This window comes from Micropterus dolomieu, linkage group LG03 (genome assembly GCF_021292245.1).
Source record: "Micropterus dolomieu isolate WLL.071019.BEF.003 ecotype Adirondacks linkage group LG03, ASM2129224v1, whole genome shotgun sequence".
Lineage (NCBI taxonomy): Eukaryota > Metazoa > Chordata > Actinopteri > Centrarchiformes > Centrarchidae > Micropterus > Micropterus dolomieu.
The window spans coordinates 26,065,270-26,076,139 of NC_060152.1; the positions used below are offsets into that span (position 1 = coordinate 26,065,270).

At 41.5% G+C, this 10,870-nt stretch overlaps 1 long non-coding RNA gene across 2 annotated transcripts; it reads right to left on the reverse strand.

Annotated features, from left to right (window-relative positions):
- Positions 1-322: 322 nt before the first annotated feature.
- Positions 323-8,614, reverse strand: LOC123968015. Of its 2 annotated transcripts, XR_006824388.1 has the most exons (3): positions 8,592-8,614; positions 3,777-3,999; positions 323-789 (listed from the first exon to the last, which is right to left on the reverse strand). It is a non-coding gene; the product is annotated as an uncharacterized LOC123968015 (long non-coding RNA). The 2 variants fall into 2 exon arrangements; XR_006824387.1 differs by lacking the exon at positions 8,592-8,614 and having other exon boundaries at positions 3,777-4,020.
- Positions 8,615-10,870: the final 2,256 nt, after the last annotated feature.

The window sequence follows — 10,870 nt, forward strand, 5'->3', positions numbered from 1 at the left end:
ATATATTTCTTCCTTGTTGATGTAACACATGAGGAGTGTTACTGGGCATAGAACCAGTCTGGTTGGCTAATGTATAAAGGTAAGAGGTTAGATTAGGGGCTTCTCATCTGGCACTGGTTTAGTGACTGTAGTATAAAACAATGTTTTTAGCCCCAAAGTGCTTGTGGGATGAGGAAACAAACTGATTTAAACTGGAAACTTGAGTGTTAAAGCAGGAAGCGTGTCAGACAGGACCATGTGTAGTAATAGTCTAAGCTATATGTCAAGTAATAGAGAAGCGATACAGTGCATACACATAAAAAATAAAACTGGAAAAAGTCTGTCACATTAAAAGCTGTTCTAAGTCAAGTCACTTTATTGCACACTTACACAGCACATACTGTTTTCTCCATTCATAAATTTACTTGAGTCATTTATTTTGTACTCCATTGTGTTGGCAGCTACACCCAAGCTATGAATTTCTGCTTGATTATATCCAGCAACAGTCATTGATTAGCATATAGAAAGAACATCAGGCTAGCAATTAGCAGCCTTCTAAAACTAAAGCAGCACTGAAATAATGCACAGTCTTTTCCAACTTCAGCACTCTAAGGCTAGTTAAAAAAAATAATTGTGTAATAACTGACTGATCCCTATAGGAACACTGTGTGTTCTTTTGGCTTCACAGAGGTCAGAGGTCAGGGTTAGCAGCAGAACAGCTTGTAGGGACTCAGTGTGTTGATCAAAGACCCCTCTGCAGGCAGGATGCTTGCTGACACAGCTGCTTAGATCCAGTTTGAAGGACATTCTCTGTAAACACACCAAAAGAAGAAAAACACGGCTCACTTACTGACTCTAATGTTTCTGTATTTGTTCTTACTTGTTTGCTGTGGCCTCTACTTTACTGTAGAAAAGTCAGAGAATATCTGATAATATTTGTTGATATAATGTTTCTGGAGGGGGGGAAAATAGCTTAAACAGCTGATACATAGTTTATCATTCCCATATTTAAAAAGCAAGATGATGAAATAGGTGTGTGCAATACCATGGAGTACTTACAAAGTTATTTTTTTAAGTGCAGTGCCCACAGTTTTTTAGCATAACCAGCAAAGTGTACTCAGTTGATCCTCAGGTCGCAAAGCAAAATCTAGACTGACTGTGTAATGGCAGTGGGCACACAGCTACAGGATCATGTAAACTTTTGAAATGTGTTTTCTTGATCATAGAATATCTTCTCCGATAACAGCCATGTGGCTAAAGGCTTAATCTCTTGGTAGGCCTTGTTATTTCTTGTCTCTCAGCCCCCCCATATCTCCACTAAAGTGGCTCAGCACTTAAATCAAAATAAAATGAGGAGGAGGAGGTGGGGTGGGGGTAACAGGAAACACAGCTCTCATCTCTTACACTCTGTCCCTGTTTTGAGGGCTGGGATGTGACATATTTTGGATTTTTTTTGGATTGTCCTTTTGCCTGTGCTGGGATGTGGGAGGCAGATCAGATATCACTGCCTTGGGTTTTTGCCAGTGCCGCTCGTTCATCACGCTGCCCTTCCTCCCTCTGGGGCTTCTGGGAAACAATGGATGGACGGAGGGATGTACGGCCAGGAACTACAGGTGTTCCTCTTACAAAAAACACACCAATCAGGTGCTCATACCTCAAGCACCTGTCACGATCTGGCTTTCTGTAATTCGATACAGGCTCCTGCAGCTCATTAGTAAATCTAGATCAGAATGCTCTGCTATCGGTCCCTCTGTTATTTTACAATGAAAGTGTGTTACTACAGCAGGGATGAATCTGGCATTAGTTGACCATTTATTTTCATCGTATTGCACAGTGCTTATAGTTTTGAAGTCCGGCATGTTAGTCAGTACACACAAACCCAACCTGTTATAATGAGGCTTTTAGGGGGACTAAACTTTGAGGGACTCTGCAGGGGCTCCGGCACAGTCTCTACATCTGATATCATTTGCAGCTGAAACTTTGTGACCTGCTCATATCAATAACATTACTGGGAACTGACAAGTTTTTACAGAAATTATTTTTTTATCTGGTCAGTATGAAGTCTAGTCAAATCATTATCAATGTAAAGGGCACACTGGTCCTAAATCCCACCTGATTGTCTCTTTTAAAATGTGGCTTACATGTGAGCTAAGCTAGTTTTTCACTTACTGTCAATCAACAATATCATTTCATATCCTTGAGATTTCAACTGCCTTTCACTCTAAGAGAAATAAATGATAAAAGAGAAACTAACACACTATGACATAATAGTCAGTTGCTTGTGACAGCTGTGATTGACAGCTTTCAACAAAGATCTTCCCACATGTGAGGAAAATCAGGAAGTCTGTGTTCGATGATCACACCCGATAAGGTAACATGTTGAAATGTCTGCAGGCTTCTTTAGAACCTCTTTAAGAAACATGATGAAATGTGATAAACTCATCTCATGTTTGACACAAGATCAAACTGCATTCAACACACAGAATTGAAAACACCTGGTGGTTCATTTCTAAACTGACATACTGTATGAGGTGCACAAGGCCCTGACAGTGAATGACACTCACTCTGTAGCCTTCGACCACTGGGCTTGAATGAAAGGGTGTGTGCGAGTGTGTGTGCATGTAACAGGGCAGCAAAGTACCTCACACGTCAGTGTCACTCATTTTTACAGCTTATTTTTAAACACAGAGATCACATCAGTGAAGCATCAAGTAATTGCACTGTAATTAATTCATAGTCCAAGTGGTTCCTTAAAGACTGTGTTGTGGAAAGTACAATGTGAAGTGTTGTGATGGCTGTCACCATGCAGCAGACATACGTGACAGCTCAAAGTGATGTAAGCGCTGAGCAGCTGCTGGAAAAGCGGGTAAAAAGTGAAACAGAGTTGTGTGTGTCACAATTCGACTGATAATTTTGTTATTCAGTTCTCTACTAACTTGGACTTCCTTGGACTTTTTAGAAAAATACAGTCATTTAGACTACCTAACTACAAATAAAAAACAACGTAGGTGTCAAACTGGACATTTAAGGACAAATAGCTACATTTACAGTATCCCTCCCCTCCCCACAGTTGTATTTGAGCTAATTTAATTTCTTTCTCAAGGGTGGGAAAACTAGCTGCCTCTTCAAACTTTCAGAGTATGTAATTTGGTGTAAAACAGTAGCACTTTAGGCGTTCTCCACCAGTGAAATTAAATGGGACCCTGCGGGGTTGTGTTGTAGGGTATTAAGTAATGTTTATTGATGTTTATTCTCCAAGGGAGCTGCGTGAAAAAAATCACTCTTCAGCTTTGATTAATTTCCCCCCTTGCTCCACGTAAACGATGAAGCTGAAGCAAAATCGCTCTTTAGCCATGACTAAGAGAGACTACAAGTGGAGCATCTCTCTTTAAAAAACCCTCATGCTGTTTTATGTAAAAAATGGACTGTGACCATGAGGACTTTTTTGAAAAATGATGGCTGGAAGCCTGTACCACGATTCATCACCTATGAATTTGAGCAGCTGGTATGTCTTCTTTTTACTCCTCTTGGATGGAGATCACATTTAACAGTCAGTACGAATTCAATCTCATTTTTTGCCATTAAAATGGAGGGCAAAGATCAAACAAATGCAAAAGTTTGGATCAAAACATAATAATTTCAATTTGTTTACTATTATATTTCTTGATTTGGTAGCATATTATACTACATTCAGGAACTACTGAGTATCTAGTTAACTGGAGCCATTGGTAAGAGAAAAATGCAAGTGAATACATCTACTTTTACGAAAAGAAAACATCCTCTCTGCCTTTACTCACCTCGGGTTTAAGGAATATCTGAAGTGGAGCTTCTGTTTGTTTCCTCTTTGAATCACCTTAAGTGTTCCTGTGTGTTTCTGCTTGGCTGGCTGCAGGACTGACACCTCTCCCCAGATCCGAGCATGTTCAGTCGCCGTCCTGCTTGCCCCCTGTGCCAGCCTGTCATCTTGCCTAACCCATCACTCTCTCACAGCACAACAAGTCCCACCTGTCACACACACACCTACACACAGAAGAAAGTAACTTCTCTTCACTCTATAACATAAAATGAAAGGCACAAAAAAAAACAATGACAGTGTTGCTATGACAACTTCAGGCTGAAACCATACGCTGTTATCCTTTTATCTGCTCTTTAACACAAATATGTGTTCTGGTAAACCTTTGAGCTATCTCGTAATATAAAGGGAATGCACAAATACAAGTTGAGGGCCACTTGCAAGACAAATATACAGTAACCTTGCTGCCTTTTATATACCTGCCACTCTAGATTGCTCCTCCTTTGCTATTTGTGGTAAAAGGTCCTATTTGATGTAAGCTATAAGCGATGAGAGGCGGTGCTTTACAGTGAATTTAGTGCAGCTAAGAGGTACTGTTAGGCATGATGCGAAGCACTGTTAAAGCCTCAGAGCTGTTCTGGAATCACTGTGAAGCACTGCATTGAGTGGCTTATTGCTTTTAGAAAATGACATTATTCTAATGTTATTCTTCAGTGGTAGCCTGATTCATTAGTCTGACTTTATTGGACCCTCATTAAAAATCAGATCTGTTCCTCTTCAGTGTTGTGCGCCTCCAATATGACCGATGTAATGCAGATTGATGACATATTTATTGTCGCTCAATCCTGCACTAGAGTAATTGATTTAAATAAAATTATTATTATCATGATTCTTAATATTATTATTATACATTACAAATGTTCAAATGTAAAATCTCAAATCAATCAAAACCTGTAACAATTCCTAAATAATGTGGTTGCTAGGTAAGACATAAATTTAGATTTTTAGCGTGCCCTATAAATCAAGAGTTGAATCATTTTACAATCAGAACTGAAGACTGGTGTGTTTTAAGATCATTTTCATTATTAACCAAACGACAACAAACTTTGTAAATGTAATTTAAAATTTTAATACTCCTGGCTGTAAACATTGTACTTTATGTCTCATTGCTTAAAGCTGCTCTGAATGGCCAATGTGAGCAAAATTTGGTTTATGATGGTATTGCACATTCTTTTTCTGTTGTTTTATACTGCTCTGCGTGGCTTCGTGTGTTGAATTGTGGATGTTTTGCAACTTCCTGTTGCTCTGCATGATTTATGCCCTACCGTGCAGACCGGCCTGCACATTGCATTGTCATTTCGGCATCTTGATCTATTTATGTTATTTCTTAACCTCTCTCTTTATTGGTTTTAGAATTTCCCTGCCTAAAGAGTGCAGTTGAAAATTAGCTTGCTGGCTAACACTGGCACATTTACAGGAATTTTTATGAATATGCGTTGTCCTTTTAAATCAAGACAACAAAGAAAATGAAAACCTCCATGGCGTGTATGTTCTGCCACAACGAGGCTGCTGAGGTTGCTGAGGTTGTTAACCCTGCAGCAGATGCTCACTCCTAAGTCTCAAACACACCCACCTAAACACACGTAAACTGGAAGGCCGTACAATAAGAGACAGCTGTGGTTGTGAGAGGCCAAATCTGCTAATGACCCCCTGTCATATTCATTAGGGAGCCTCATCAGTGTCTGCATGGCTGCAGTGATTGTCAGGCAGTTTACCGCCTGCCGCTAACATCTGACAGCCACTTACACCTGTGCTGGTGGTTACAGGTGTTTAAATTCTGGTGTGTACTATTTTCCAGCATCCTGTCTTCAATCAACAATTTTTCCTCTCTTCATTGTGTAGAGTTTTAACATCCAAGTGGGAACTCTCACTTTCAAACAGTTGACTTTTGATCAATTCTGTCAAGGTACAGTAGGAAGAGGTTTTCTTTCATATGAACTTCATTCTAATATGTAGGTAACAAAATAACAACGAACTGATATTGATTGGCATATTTTTCAGAAACCTATTTTTCAAAAACATTGCTTCAATGCATTACGCCCAAAACTAAACTACAGCAAAAATGTTACACTAACTAAGAGTGTTGGTAAATAGGAAACTGACCTCTAATTTCCCTTAAAAGACACATCCTACATCAGTTTGGTAAGTACTACATCACACAATGAAGCAAAAAATCAAAACAGTGGCTGAGTAACTACAGTACTAGTAGGACACCAAACAAACACAATCCCCGCAGCAAGTCAGACTGCACCACATCACACCAAAAGAGAATTTCAGTTCCAAACTTTATTCATTTTGAAAAGGAAGAGAAAAGTGCTCATTGTTGCATGATTTCTAGCAGGAGAAAGTTGCATCAGTCCTCTCAGTTCTGACTGAAGTCAATAAGAGCCATGTTGCCTCATACTGTCCCTTCCCCCCTTACCCTCAGCACACTGCATTGTGGGATATCCTGTTGGTTTATCTTCCTCTGCTGCTTGTCTGGTGGCTGTCTGAGCGTCAGCCTTGTCCATGTTATGTTCTGCTCTTTCTCTCTCTGCCCTAAAAGAATGACGGGGCTTTGAAAGGCCTGGCTGTCACGATCCTTCAATAGCAGCAGGCTAATTGCTGACCCTAACAGGCCCAATTAGCACTTACAAGCTCGGCGCAGGGGCCCATGGGAGCTGTCTGCGCAGACATGGGGACGAGATGTGGCCACAACTACAGCGTCTTAAGCATAAAGAGCAGCCACACGGCAACAGTGTAGCCGCTCTTTTTTCTATCTGCTTTTCTTGGCTTTATTACCACTGCTGCCGCTCTCTCCATCTTTCTCCATCTTTCTCCATCTCTTTCCATCTCTCACCATCCTTTAGTCTCTGTCTGCCCAGCCGGGCTCTTTGCTGAGGCCCTCAGAGCCCTCCTCAGAGAGATCTCTTGAAGTGCAGAGAATCAGAAGCAGAAGAGCGCTCTGGGAAAGCTGGCTGAACGGGAAAAAGGGGGGGCTCCAGCGCTGAAGCTGGTATCACGACAGCAACAAGCGTGTAATCAGCCCTCTTTTAAAGTGGCTTCTCAAAGAGCATGAGGGCTAATGTGCACAACTTAGACTGATATTTTCGATAAAGCCCCACATTTAGAAACTGGCAAATATATCAGGCTGGCTGTTCCCTTTTGAGTGTGAAATGTGATAAAGACATACATCTCCCCACTGATAAGGAAAATGTGGGGAGGAGCTGGAGTGGTTGGCACACAAAAGAGGTCTGTCAAGACATTGGGAGTTTGGTGATTTTACAAGCCATAATTCTCCTGCTAAAACAGAAAAAAAAAACAGCAGAGAGGAAGATGATTAACGTGGGCCGGACTGCTCGTCCCTCATCTCTTCTGTTATCTTCATTATTTGGAAGGCATTAAAAGAGGCCAGGGATGGCAGCTCGGGGAGAGGGGCTCAGGAGGTGGGGGAAGTTCTATGTGCTGGGATACTAATTACAGTGTCCACTAATAGCGCCTCAAGTAAACCAGGCCAATGCATCTTGCTTGATGAGAACATGCATCAACCAGCTTAATTGAGAGTAAAATGAGGCAGGCGTGCCACAGGACCTATTAATCAACATTGATGAATGAAAGTGTAATTAGATGTGGAAATACAAAAAAAAGGGGGAAAGGAAAAGCAATCGGTTAACTTAAAGTTAAGGCTACAGTTGTTAACTAACACGTTGCAATATTGTGCACATTAGGCTTTATCTTTCAGACACCTATCCCTGCCCAACTTTTTTTTTCTCATGGAAAAATGTATAAGTAAGAGTGTGTTTGCTGAGGCATCATTTTGATTACGTAGATATTGTACTTCCCGCACATTAATAGTAAGTATTGCTGCACCTGCAATACAGACTGCACCTGCGGCAGAATACACACTCTAGCCTAATTAGTTTATTCAAAGCACCTCCATCAACTCCAGTACTTGATCCATTCATCTCTGCTCCCATTTAGACAGGAGCGCAACAAAAAATTCTGGACCCTGTACATATGCTGTTCTCAGTGCCCCCCCCCCTGCATCCACGGCTATTCATTCTGATATCTTTGTGGGCCCTCCTCACATGAGGGCCCTGTATAGTCAGTCCCCTTTCCCACCCCTTCCCCAATCCCCGGCCTCTAGGCCTAGATGATCACTGTGGTCCACTCCCTGTTTCACTACCACTGTTACTTCCAGGACTGGATTAAGCAGGTATGACACGAGACTTTGCCGAACTATCCATATAAATAACGTTTTTTCTTCTGTGGCAGTGCACTCGAGGCAAACAACCATCATCGTTTTTAACATGATCATGTCAACACTTCCAAGGGTTACTTAATGTCATGAGACTTGGGATCTGCGTATGATGTAGCGTGACATATTCAGCCTTAATCTGTGTTTATTGTTCATCATATTTATCTTGTGTTGCAGCATTTTCGCTCCCTGACATTGACATTCATTGCCGGTCCTGCGCAGCCCCATGAGCTATGTGAATAAACACAGCAAACACAACACCCTTGAAACGCCATAATCCCTTTTGTTTTGGTGGAGGCTCTTTTCGCTGTGTATGCAAGTGGGAAAGCCTCTCTGCCTTTACACACACACTCACACACACAACACGTGCATACACATTGAGACATACAAACTTGCAGGCACAAATGCACACACACACACACACACACACACACACACACTGTTTCCTCTCTCTGCTCACTTTCCCTTTCAAAAGCTCTTATCTATTTATAGACTTTGATATGTAAACCTATGAAATCTTACCTCAGGCGAGACAATCAGGCCTGTTCTTCTTCAATCCGCTGGAATCAAAAGACAGAAAGGGGAACAAAAAAACAGATGAGAAAAGCGAAACACAAAAGAGACACAATGTAAGAAGAGAGGCAGAGGCCTGGCTACACTATAGGGTTGATAATTACAGCCAAAGACAAGGCAGATTAGGACGACATTTTCTCCAAATGCTTCCTGAAGAGGAGACTGACAGAGGAAGCAATGTGTTTTATTTTTGAACCAAACGCTCACATTGCCTTCCATCGCTTCGCGTTAAAAGAGCAGGATGGCATTGCTCGGCTGGTGGAGGAGGAAAGGAGGCCGGCGATCTGTCATGGGGCGGTGCACCCAATGTCAGAGACGCGGCGTGGACATTGGGGGGGGAATAAACGCGGCAGATTTACCAAATTTGGTGAGCGGCAAGTCTAACGCAGCATAGCAGCACAGGGCATGAGAGGTCAGCTCCATTTTCTCCTGCGCCCACTGACATCATCTAAAATGGCCTGGCTGAAATTAGCCTAACCCCCGGAATGACATATCTCTCCACATAAGCCATGTGGACGCGATGAGCGGCTGAACGTGAAATCCAAATCAACACATTGTTTTTGCAATGTCAGAAGCAGCCAGGGAATGACCATCACTCTCTGGCTTGGGGATATTTGTTGTCAAAACGGTAGCTCTGCAAACTGTTTGAAATAATCTAATCCAGTGAATCTTGACTCGTTAGGGTCATTATGCAGGCTTGACCTCGTTCTGTAGGGATGGATCTCAGCACAGAGAAGGGGTCCAGGCAGACAGGGGCTGTCTGCAGAAACACGTGGAACTTCCTCCGTCAATAAGTGTGACGCATGTTGGCTTCAGAGACGGGTGGCTGCCTGGTGGAAGTAGCACGACACCCGTTGACTTTAGAGCCCTTTATGCCCCCGGCTCCAAACAAGACAACACAAATAGAGTCAATTTGAGCAAGGGGAAAAACAGGGGCTTAAGAGCACTGAACTATTGTTCTGTGGAAAGCGAGGCCCTGCATTATTACACAGAACATTCCTTGTTGACCAATTATAGATAACACAAGACATTAACATATAGATACTGTATGTAGCGTTTATTGATCTGCACCTGTGCTTGCATGGCACTGATGTTCTATGAATACACTTTGCGATACTGTTTAGCGTTGCATTTTTACAAGGACTTCAAATGCAAATTTCAACAGAATCATGTATTTTTAGAAGATTGCTGTGGTGGAAAGTAACTAACTGAAGTACTGCACTTGAGTACACATTTTTACAATCAGTAGTAACAGGGTTATTCTGCAAAATTATTATTTTATTTTTGAAAGTCAAAGTTGTTGCTAGAACGTCTGTACTTTTACTCACATAACATTTTTTAAAGTGTAGTATTGCTATTTTTATTTCAATAAATTATCTGAATACTGTAAGGAAACACTGTATGTGAACCTGAAAACAGATCATTTATCCTTTGGGACTATTGGGTAAAGTATTGACTCTGTCTTAAAATGTTCCTACACAAAGTCATGCATAATAACTATGCCTTTTTAACTTCAGAACTTAATTTAGGGATAGGAAAAAAATATTATGATGTACAGCATAATGTTCACCACATTCTATGCCGGCCAGAGAAAATGTGAATAAACTTTAATCCTCAAATGAAACGTGAACAAACTCAGATTTAGTTAGTCCTCCCTTCTGCTACCTCTCTGCCTCAGACTGCTGATAAACTGTTGATCATCTCCATCACTGTACCCTTATTTGGCCAATGGAAGAGGCAATCCTCTTTGCTGTCTCTTTGTGTCTCAGAAATAATAAATACACCTTTTTTTAATGGCTGACTTTATGTTGCTTTTGCAGCAGAGCTGTCGCTTGGGTAGTAACACTAAAGATGCAATCATGGCGGTCTGTGGGTGGAAGATGGACGAGTGAGTGGGACAGGTGGACAGGTGAGATAAGGAGGTTTTGTGAGAGGCAGTCAGGCCTGGATTTGTGTGGCTGTCCGCTGCCGGACGCTTAATAGCTGATGGCAAGCTGTGATTGTGATGAACATTTTAAATCTGCGGTCCAGTTTACCTTGACCTTTTTCCTTTTTCTCTTCTGTTGTATATCACATTGCTGGTACCTCATCTGTTGTGGAATATTAGTGTCTTTGTTTCACTGTGCACACCACTTGGATCTTAACTGTGAGATTTATGTAATAATAGGGCTATTTTTACAGAAATAAAAGTATGACACATTTTACAGTCTATCTGTCTGGCCTGTTCT